Below are 9,571 nucleotides of genomic sequence, written 5' to 3'. Positions count from 1 at the left end.
CTGGGAAGAGAGGAGAGCAAATGCTACTCCCTTGAAAGGGTACTTTTTGTTGTTTTTTTAAAAACAATAACAATAAAGGGATACAGCAAAGTTTTGGAGGTGATGGATATGTTTATTACCTTGACTGGGTGATGGTAACACCAGCCTATACTTATATCCAAACTCACCAAATTGTATACATCAGTTATGTACAGTTTTTTATATACCAGATATACCTCAATAAAGATAGGATGTGGGTTAGAAAGGATGTTTGCTGGGAAAACCAAAATAGCAATCAGCTAGGAATGGAGTGGACTGTATTTTCATCATTCATTGTACCCAATTCTGTTCAACTCTCTAGTGCTGACATGAATACATTCTCATTGAAAAGGCCTCTCTGAAATTTTAATGAAGCTCAAATGGGCCCCAGAGGAATCTGCTCACTGATATTCCCTTTCAAGAGATTGCTTAGGAAAAAAAAATCTAGAAATAAGATGCTCAGGGGAGAGAATTTGCTTCTTTTGTAATTATTTTGTAATAGCACTATGAGTTTCGTGTATTTTACAGAATTTGGCTTAAAGTTACACTGAAATTCCACCTGTATGGCAGGGAGTAAAAATTTAATACTCCTCTTGAAAAAGTCAACAGTGAATTGAACTTTAGGTCCAGTTTTTGTTACAAAATAACTGATAGTCAATACTGCAATCCTTCACCCTGCTGGAAAAAAGGGTGATTAATTATCTGAAAGGGCAATACAAGTTATACAGATTTTTTTTTTTTTTTTTGAGATGGAATCTCTCTCTGCTGCCCAAGCTGGAGTGCAGTGGCACGATGTCGACTCACTGCAACCTCTGCCTCCCGGGTTCACGCAGTTCTCTGCCTCAGCCTCCCAAGTAGCTGAGATTACAGGCATGCACCACCATGCCCAGCTAATTTTTTTTTTGTATTTTTAGTAGAGATGGGGTTTCACCATCTTGGCCAGGTTGGTCTTGAACTCCTAACCTTGTGATCCACCCGCCTCAGCCTCCCAAAGTGCTGGGATTACAGGTGTCAGCCACTGCACCCGGCCATACAGATTCTTCTTAATCAACAGGACACAGAAGAAAAAGAAATCTCTCTTCATAACTGACTTTCTATCCTACAGAGCTACACACGTTGAGGCTGGCACACATTCCACAATGCACCGCGCTTTGGTATATCTGAGATAGTCAAAGGAAATGTTAAAATGAATGAACAAATTAACAATTCAAAACCAAAGCCCAAATCTTAGTTTCGGAATCAACATCTGACCAATATTATTAACTTTTTATGGAGTTGAGGCACCTTATTGTTAATCTGATTTTACAGTATCACACTAAGTAACACTGAACAGAAAATCACTACTTACTGATTATAAGCCTGGGGAAAATGAACCACACAGTTCCTCACGGAAACAGTAAAACCTTTTGACATAAAATACAGCACGTCTGGAGAATGAACAATAGGTCTTGGGGCAGAAACAGCGAAAAGTGAGCAGTGAAAGTACCTTTTCCACTTTCTCTGAGCTAACTGCCTACAACCTAAGTTCTTCCCATAGAAAATGCACTCTGAAGACAGATGTTGAAGCTCTGACTTATTAGTGAAAGACAATGTAGATACACATATTAAAATCTTACTTTCTTCCAAAATACATTTATACAACTGAAGATAAAATTAGCCTTTCAAAAGCTTTCATGCATTACAAAATATTCTTGAATCATTTTTTACTATGCTTTTCTATAGCCTTACATCTTTCAAAATTTTATATTAAGGTAAGTCCAGATTTTTTTTTTTTTTTTTTGAGATAGGGTCTTGCTCTGTTGCCCAGGCCGGAATGGAGTGACACAATCTCAGCTCACTGCAGCATCAACCTCCTTGGCTCAAGCAATCCTCCCATCTCAGCCTTCTAAGTAGCTGGCGCACAGCACCACGTGTGGCTAACTTTTAAATGTTCTTTGTAGAAACGGAGGTCTCACTGTGTTGCCCAGGCTGGTGTGGAACTCTTGGCCATATGAGATCTTCCCACTTTGGCCTCCCAAAGCGCTGGGATTACAGGCGTAAGCCACTGCACCTGGCCTCAAATTTTTAAAAATCCTCTTTAGGATGAAAAACAATCCCCTCTGAAATAAGTTTCCTATTTAGCTAATGAATGTTTAGTGCTATTCGAGACAAAAGCATGGAGAAAAACAGTTTCCATAAGGTAGTAAACACTAACCGTCCCTATGGCCTCGAGGGAGGCGGAGCACACTAAGAACATTCATAGCAGTATGTTTCTTTAATAGATCTGAAACAACGCTTTCAGGGTGGCCCATCCAAAAATAGGCTGTGTTTAATACAAAACGACTGCAAGCAGAGCCTGTCAATGCAAGACGCATTGCTACATCTGTCACATAAAATAGAGAAATAAACAAGCTGTACAGGAGAAGACCTGTCCATGGACCTCCCAGGCTCAAACGATCCTCCCGCCCCAGCCTCCACGAGTAGCTGGAACTACAGGCACACACCACTGTGCCTGGTTCATTTTTTAAGTTTTTAAATTTTTGTTTTTGTTGTTGTTGTTGTTTTTTAGATAGAGTCTCACTCTGTCGCCCAGGCTGGAGTGTAGTGGCACAATCTTGGCTCACTGAAACCTCCACCTCCTGGGTTCAAATGATTCTCCTGCCTCAGCCTCCCGAGTAGCTGGGATTACAGGCATGCGCCACCACACTCAGCTAATTTTTGTATTTTTAGTAGAGATGGGGTTTCACCATGTTGGCCAGGCTGGCCTTGAACCCCTGATGACCTCAGGTGATCCACCTGCCTCAGCCTCCCAAAGTGCTAGGGTTACAGGAATGAGCCACCGCACCTGGCCAGTTTTTAAAGTTTTTTGTAGAGACAAAGCCTCGCTATATTGCCCAGGCTGGTCTTCAGCTCCTAGTCTCATGAGATCCTCCTGCCTAGGCCTCCCAAAGTGCTGGGATTACAGGCATGAGCCACCATGGCTGGCCCCATTTTTCTAAAAAGAGAAACTTGCATTCTAGTCCAGATGTGCAGGACACGTCCCTGCAGAGAGGTGGTCGCTTCCATGTGCGCTTTGTGGAGTCCATCCCCTCATGTGCAACGTGCGGTATTTAAGGGCCTTGCCCATCAAAATACCCCACACTCTCCTGGAGGTGCTTCTCAAAAGCTTCTGGACCCCCAGCACATGCCGTCCACCTCCCCGGAAGCTCTCAGGCTCACCCTGCCAGCAGCACCCCAAGGACCCTGGAACTATGCCCGCCGCACCCATAGCCTTCTTGAAAACTCCACTTAGACCTCACCTCTGGCAGAAACCACCTCATTCCTGACTCTTCCCAGGGCCAGTTTTTGCATCCCTTGGCACTTAAGAATTTCACTCACCCCATACGACAGTCCCTTATGTTTGCCCACTGTCCACACTCTGTTCTTCGACTGCTGTGTGCACGTGCTGTGTTAGAATCTTCTCTAGGGCAGGGATTCTGCCTTCTGCCTTCCTTCCCCTGAGTCACCCACCACAGTTCTGCTGTGGATCTCAAACAGCAGCTTCAGATCTTGTAACTTGCAGGAAGTCAAAGGCAAAGCTCAATGCCTGATTTTAAAGGAATGCCGGGTTTCCGGGTTCTACTAAAGCCTCTTGGTTCTGTCGTTCCCCGAAAGCTCTTCCCTGAGGCCTTGCCATGCTAAGATGTTCACGATGAAAACGCACTAGAACACGACATAAAACCAACCCACTCCCTCGGGTGCTATTTGTCAGTATGGTGATCTTGTGTTGAAATCACTGAAATTCTCATGCTCTCCCGACCAGTGAGATGACGTCCGCAGGCAGACCACCTCTCCAGACTCCAGTCTTCCTGGTCAGAGTATTTCTTTTCCTTTTCATCTCAGCTCCGATGTTTTCTTTTTCTACCCAAAGCCCCAGACCATCCACTAACAAAGGAGCTGGTACAGTTTCTCATAATGCTGTGAATTTGTCATAAAATGCAACCGTCCTTCTCTCTTTGCCTGCCTCCCAATGCCCTGCACCTCCCTTCTTCTCTCAGAACAGCTGCCAGCAGGGAACAAAGTCAGGTTTCAATAAACTGGGAGCATTGCCGCATCCTCCTTTCCTGCCTAGGAAGGCCACTGCAGCCGTCACCATCACCACGCAGGCAAGACTCCCACCAAGGCCAAAGCAGCTTGAGTTTCGAGGCCAGCACGCGCTGACCCTTCCAAGGCCTCAGATCTAATTATTCGTTCGTCATCACATGTTCCTTTTCAAAAAAGCAAGCCCTGAAAAACGTGCGTCTACCCTTAAATCAGTGGTGCTAATAATTCATGCTTTAAGCAGCACAAGGCCCCAGCCACTGGCCACAGGCTTCCCTGGCCAAGGGTGACCCCGTGCAAGGGTGGAAGAGATGATCGAGGCCCCTCCAGTCCACAGGGCTAAAAGAAAAGGGAGCTAAAGCCGCCTCCCCTCCTGCCTCCTTCCCTCCTTGTGGAAGGATCACTACAGATGTCACCTGCTCAATTCACTCTCACTCTCTGGGGAAGACTTCTTCCTGATGAAGTTACTTGTCCAACTGTCTTTGGGCCCCTCTTCGTTCACCTGCTAGGAGGCAAACAGTAGCCCTTTCTCTCTCTAGCACAGTCCGGACCAGCAGCCCCATCGGCAAGCCCAGGTGGGACTCCCCGCTTGGAGCCAGAGAGTCACCTGCTCCCCAGAAGTCTCACCTGAGCACCCCTGCCCCCCTTATCTCCTCCGGGAGCAGCCCTTCACTAACCAATGCCACCCATCACTCAGGGGCCTAGCCAGAAACCTGAGAGGCCACCTCTCCCTACTGCCCCCAGGCCATTTGGTGCCTGCCACCCTGCCTGGGGCCTGCTGGAGTCTGTAACAGCCCTGCCTAACCCGGACCTCAGCCCCACTCTTGCTGGAGATCGGTTCTTCAGCTCCAGCCATGTCTCTCTCCCGCTCCGCCCCTCACACCACTTAAAATGATTCCACAGTATAGAAATCATATGAAACAGCTAAAAATGCTGGATAAAATATAAACAACATTTTTGTCAATGCACTGCTGATCAAGCAAAAAAGGAAGGAAACTCAGGCCCAAAGAGCTCGAATTGCAAGCAAGCAATAAAGGGGCAGTGGAGCCAGTGTTTGCCCTGAGGGCCGTGGCTGAACCCGGATGTGGGCTCAGTTTTTATGATGGGATGGGGGAGAGAAAACACAACCAGGGCCAGTCCAGGGCAGAGAGCCTAATCCGAGACACCTGCGTAAACCGGCATTTGTTCCCTTGGGGCTGCTTTCTCCCTACGGTAAGTATCTTAAGTGTTCAATGGACTGAATGCTGGTGTTATTTTCCCACAGCTGCCGTAAATCTTCAAAAATATGCTGAAAATAGTCGGTAGATATATTAACCCATGAAGAAGTCCAATTCCCTGTGAGTATTAACAGGTAAGACCCCATCCATACCACTAATCAGTCTTTCCCAGGCAGGAAGTTGGGTTTTTCTCTAAAACAACAAAGGTAACGCATGCTAAGTAGGTTAGTTACTTTGCTACCTCCAGTACAGATGACCCTTGAACAATGTGGGGGTCAGGGCACAGACCCCCTCCACAGTCAAAAATCCGAGTAGAACGTTTGACTCCCCCAAAACTTGACTACTCATAGCCTACTGCTGACCTTATCAGTAACATAGACAGTTGATATGGTTTGGCTGTGTCCCCACCCAAATCTCATCTTGTAGTTCCCATAATTCCCACATGTCCTGGGAGGGACCTGGTGGATGGTAACTGAATCATCGGGGCAGGTCTTTCCTATGCTGTTCTCATGATAGTGAATCAGTCTCAGGAGATCGGACAGTTTTATAACGGGGAGTTTCCCTACACACTCTCTCTTTGCCTGCCGCCATGTAAGACATGCCTTTCTCTTCCTTTGCCTTCTGCCATGATTGCGAGGCCTCCCCACCCATGTGGAACTGTGAGTCCAATAAACCTCTTTTTTTAATAAATTACCCAGTCTCAGGCATGTCTTTATTAGCAGCATGAGAACGGACTAATAGTCGATTAACACATAATTTGTATGTGTATTACTACTGTGTTCTTACAAAAAAGCTACAGACAAGAAAATGTTATTAAGAAAATCTATTTACTAAGTGGAAGTGGATCATCATAAGGGTTCATCCCCATCAGCGTCACCTCGAGTGGGCTGAGGAGGAAGAGGAGGGGTTGGTCTTGCTGTCTCAGGGGCAGCAGAGACATCTGCATGAAAACCTGTTTCATAGATATCCTTTCTCCTTGATGATTTTCTTGATGGCATCTGGGAACTCATCTACTGCCTCCTGGTCGGGAGAAGCTGCTTCTCCTGTCATCTTAACATTTTTTAGGTCAAACCTTTTTCTACAATTATCAAACCATCCCTTTGCTGGCATTACATTCTCCAGCTTTAGATCCTTCACCTTCCTTTTGCCTTAAGTTGTCACTTTCCCCAAATCATATTAGAGTCTATAGGTATGACTTTCTTAGAGCAAGCCTGCACTCACATAAAAGCTGCATTTTCAATACAAGATAAAATAGCATTTCGCAAAAAGCACAAGGTTTTCACACCTGCTGATGTAGCCATAGCAACCACTTCACTAATTTTTCTTTTAAAAAAAAAAAATGGTCCTTATGCTAGATTCATTTATCTTGAAATGGTGGGCGACCACAGCTGCAGTCCTCAATCTAGCTACGTAGCAAGCAATTCAACTTCTTCCTGTAATGACATGACTTTTCTCTGCTTCTTGAAAGCATTTCCAGAATCAATGGTGCCACTTCATATGGGTCCCACGGTGTCATTCAAGGTTTACAGTATTGCATTAAATGTGATGAAAAATACGCAAGAACCACGAGCGATCACTTTTTACTGAGATAAGCAATTTACTGGAGATGAACTGCTCATGGCGGAGATGATCCACATTTGAAGCAGATAGTAACACTTGAGTTCACTGCAACAGCAGCGGGAAATGGCTATGAGACTGGGACAGTAGTACAGTATTACTACAGTTAATTTCATGCAGTCATGATTTAATGCTGCATCTTTACATTTGTTTACATTTCTCTCAACTGCAATCTGCCACATACAGTCCATCAGTGTTTGTGTAAGTTTTAATAAATTTTAACTTTTTTTTTTTTTTGAGACAGAGTTTCGATCTTGTTGCCCAGGCTGGAGTGCAATGGCGTGACCTCAGCTCACCACAACTTCCGCATCCCAGGTTTAAGCGACTTCTCCTGCCTCAGCCTCCCAAGTAGCTGGGATTACAGATACCTGCCACCACGCCCAGCAAATCTTGTATTTTTAGTAGAGATGGGTTTTCGCCATGTTGGTCAGGCTGGTCTTGAACTCCTGACTTCAAGTGATCCACCTGCCTCAGCCTCCCGAAATGCTGGGATTACAGGTGTGAGCCACCCGCCTAAATTTTAACTTTTTCTTTTTTTCCCCGAGACAGAGTCTCGCTCTGTTGCCCAGGCTGGAGTGCAGTGGCGCAATCTTGGCTCACGGCACCCTCCATCTCCTGGGTTTAAGCAATTCTTCTGCCTCAGTCTCCGGAGTAGCTGGGATTACAGGTGCATGCCACCACACCTGGCTAATTTATTTTTGTATTTTTAGTAGAGATGGGTTTTACCATGTTGGCCAGGCTGGTCTCAAACTCCTGACCTCATGATCCGCCTGCCTTGGCTTCCCAAAGTACTGGCATTACAGGCGTGAGCCACCACACCTGGCAAATTTTAACTTTTTATAATAGATCTGTGTTCATTTTATGGTAGTAAATGATAAAATAGACTATCAACATGTATTTTATATATTCATGACATACCTCACTTTAATTTTTTTATTTCTTGGCTATGAGGTTGTCTGTTTTTTCAAACTGTCACATACCTCCAAAAAATTTTCCAATATATTTATAAAACTCTGCATATCATTGGACTTGAGAAGTTCAAACCTGTGTTGTTCAATGGCCAACTGCATTATTTTAGAAATGCACATAGGAGATGTTGGCAACAGCTGTGCATTTTCTGCCACAGCTAAGGAAGGCTCTCAGCAGGTATCATATTACTAGATTTATGGCCCTATATGGTTTTAATTAAATCGTGTTTGGAAGCATAGTTCTTTTTCTTAAGCTTTCATACAGGTGCTGCTTAGATGGAAAGCTCCATATCTTCACAAAATCACTTTTTACTGGCTACAAATAAAGATTTTTGAAGAAAAAAAATGCCATGCGATGAGGGTTATTTATGGTGAAGCAAAGGTTCATCCCTCTTTGTTCTAGAAATGGGCCTAGAAAAGAAGCCAGTCACAGAAAGGTCACATATTGGATGATTCCAATTATGCGAGTTTTGAAAGGCCGAGGTGGGCGGATCACCTGAGGTCGGGAGTTCGAGACCAGCCTGACAAACAAGGAAAAACCCCATCTCTACTAAAATTACAAAAATTAGCTGGGCGTAGTGGTGCATGCCTGTAATCCCAGCTACTCTGGAGGCTGAGGCAGGGGAATCGCTTGAACCCAGGAGGCGGAGGTTGCCGTGAGCCGAGATCGCACCATTGCACTCCACCCTGGGTGACAAGAGCGAAACTCCATCTCAGGAAAAAAAAGAAAGAGAGGTGAACTGTATGGTTTATGAATTATATGGAATAAAGCAGTGTATGAAATGAGCCTAGATGATTGGCAGGGGCTGGGGGACGGGGAAATGGGGGTTGTTTACTGTGTCTAGAGTTTCAGTTTTGCAAAAGGAAAGCGCTCTGGAGCTCTGATGCATAGCAATGTGAATATACTTATTAACACTAGTGAAATGTATACTTAAAAATGATTAAGATGGTAAGTTTTATGACATCCCACCGACTCTAGGCTATCGCCAAATGTTCTATTCCTCCCTGGAGTGTCCCACACCCAGGCGTCACTCCGCTGTGGAGAGAGGCAGTTTCCCCCATCTCCAGTACCTGTTTAGCTCCTTTTACCACCTCCCCAGGAGATTTCTTTATATTTGAAACATCAGGCCTAATGGAATTCTATGCATGACATCAGACATAAATCACTTTAGAATTTCTTCTCAGTGCCTTCAAGTCACTTGTGGCTTTTTTGAAACTTTTGATCTGTGTTAGAATATTACCCTCAATTCCCTAGGGCCCACAGCCTTGGGCATTGCAAGGAAACTTATGTGACTCCAATGTGGCTCTGGGGGTATCGCCTGGGAAGGATCACACTAAGTTCTCTGTAAAACTGATGGAGGTGTTCAGGGGTGTGAAAATGCCACGCAACTATGCCACAGCCACCAAAGAAGCCAGACAGTGGGGTACACACACACGGACTCAGACATCAAAATCTCCCCACACTGTCACTGCCACCAAGGTCAGGAGAGACCCAACCTACCTACTTTTTATTACTCAATGAGGGATATGGGAAGAAATCTAGTTAGCTATGTTTATCCTCTATAAAGATATTATATAAATTTATTTTGTATTTTGATTGATATAAAAATACAATCTATAAAACTTATTTTGATTGATATCATTGGAATTAAAAGTTGTTACTAACTCCTGGCTTAAAAGGCATTATTACAA

The 9,571-nt window shown here is 44.6% G+C and overlaps 1 protein-coding gene across 9 annotated transcripts in view; it reads right to left on the bottom strand.

Annotated features, from left to right (window-relative positions):
• Window positions 1-9,571, bottom strand: part of FARP1 (FERM, ARH/RhoGEF and pleckstrin domain protein 1) — a 303,757-nt gene that overhangs the window by 205,631 nt on the left and 88,555 nt on the right. The gene's annotated exons all lie outside the window — the stretch shown is intronic.

The sequence above is a fragment of the Macaca fascicularis genome, chromosome 17 (assembly GCF_037993035.2).
Source record: "Macaca fascicularis isolate 582-1 chromosome 17, T2T-MFA8v1.1".
Classification (NCBI taxonomy): Eukaryota; Metazoa; Chordata; class Mammalia; order Primates; family Cercopithecidae; genus Macaca; species Macaca fascicularis.
Note: the sequence above shows the minus strand (reverse complement) of the source record. Positions and strands in the feature narration are given on the sequence as shown.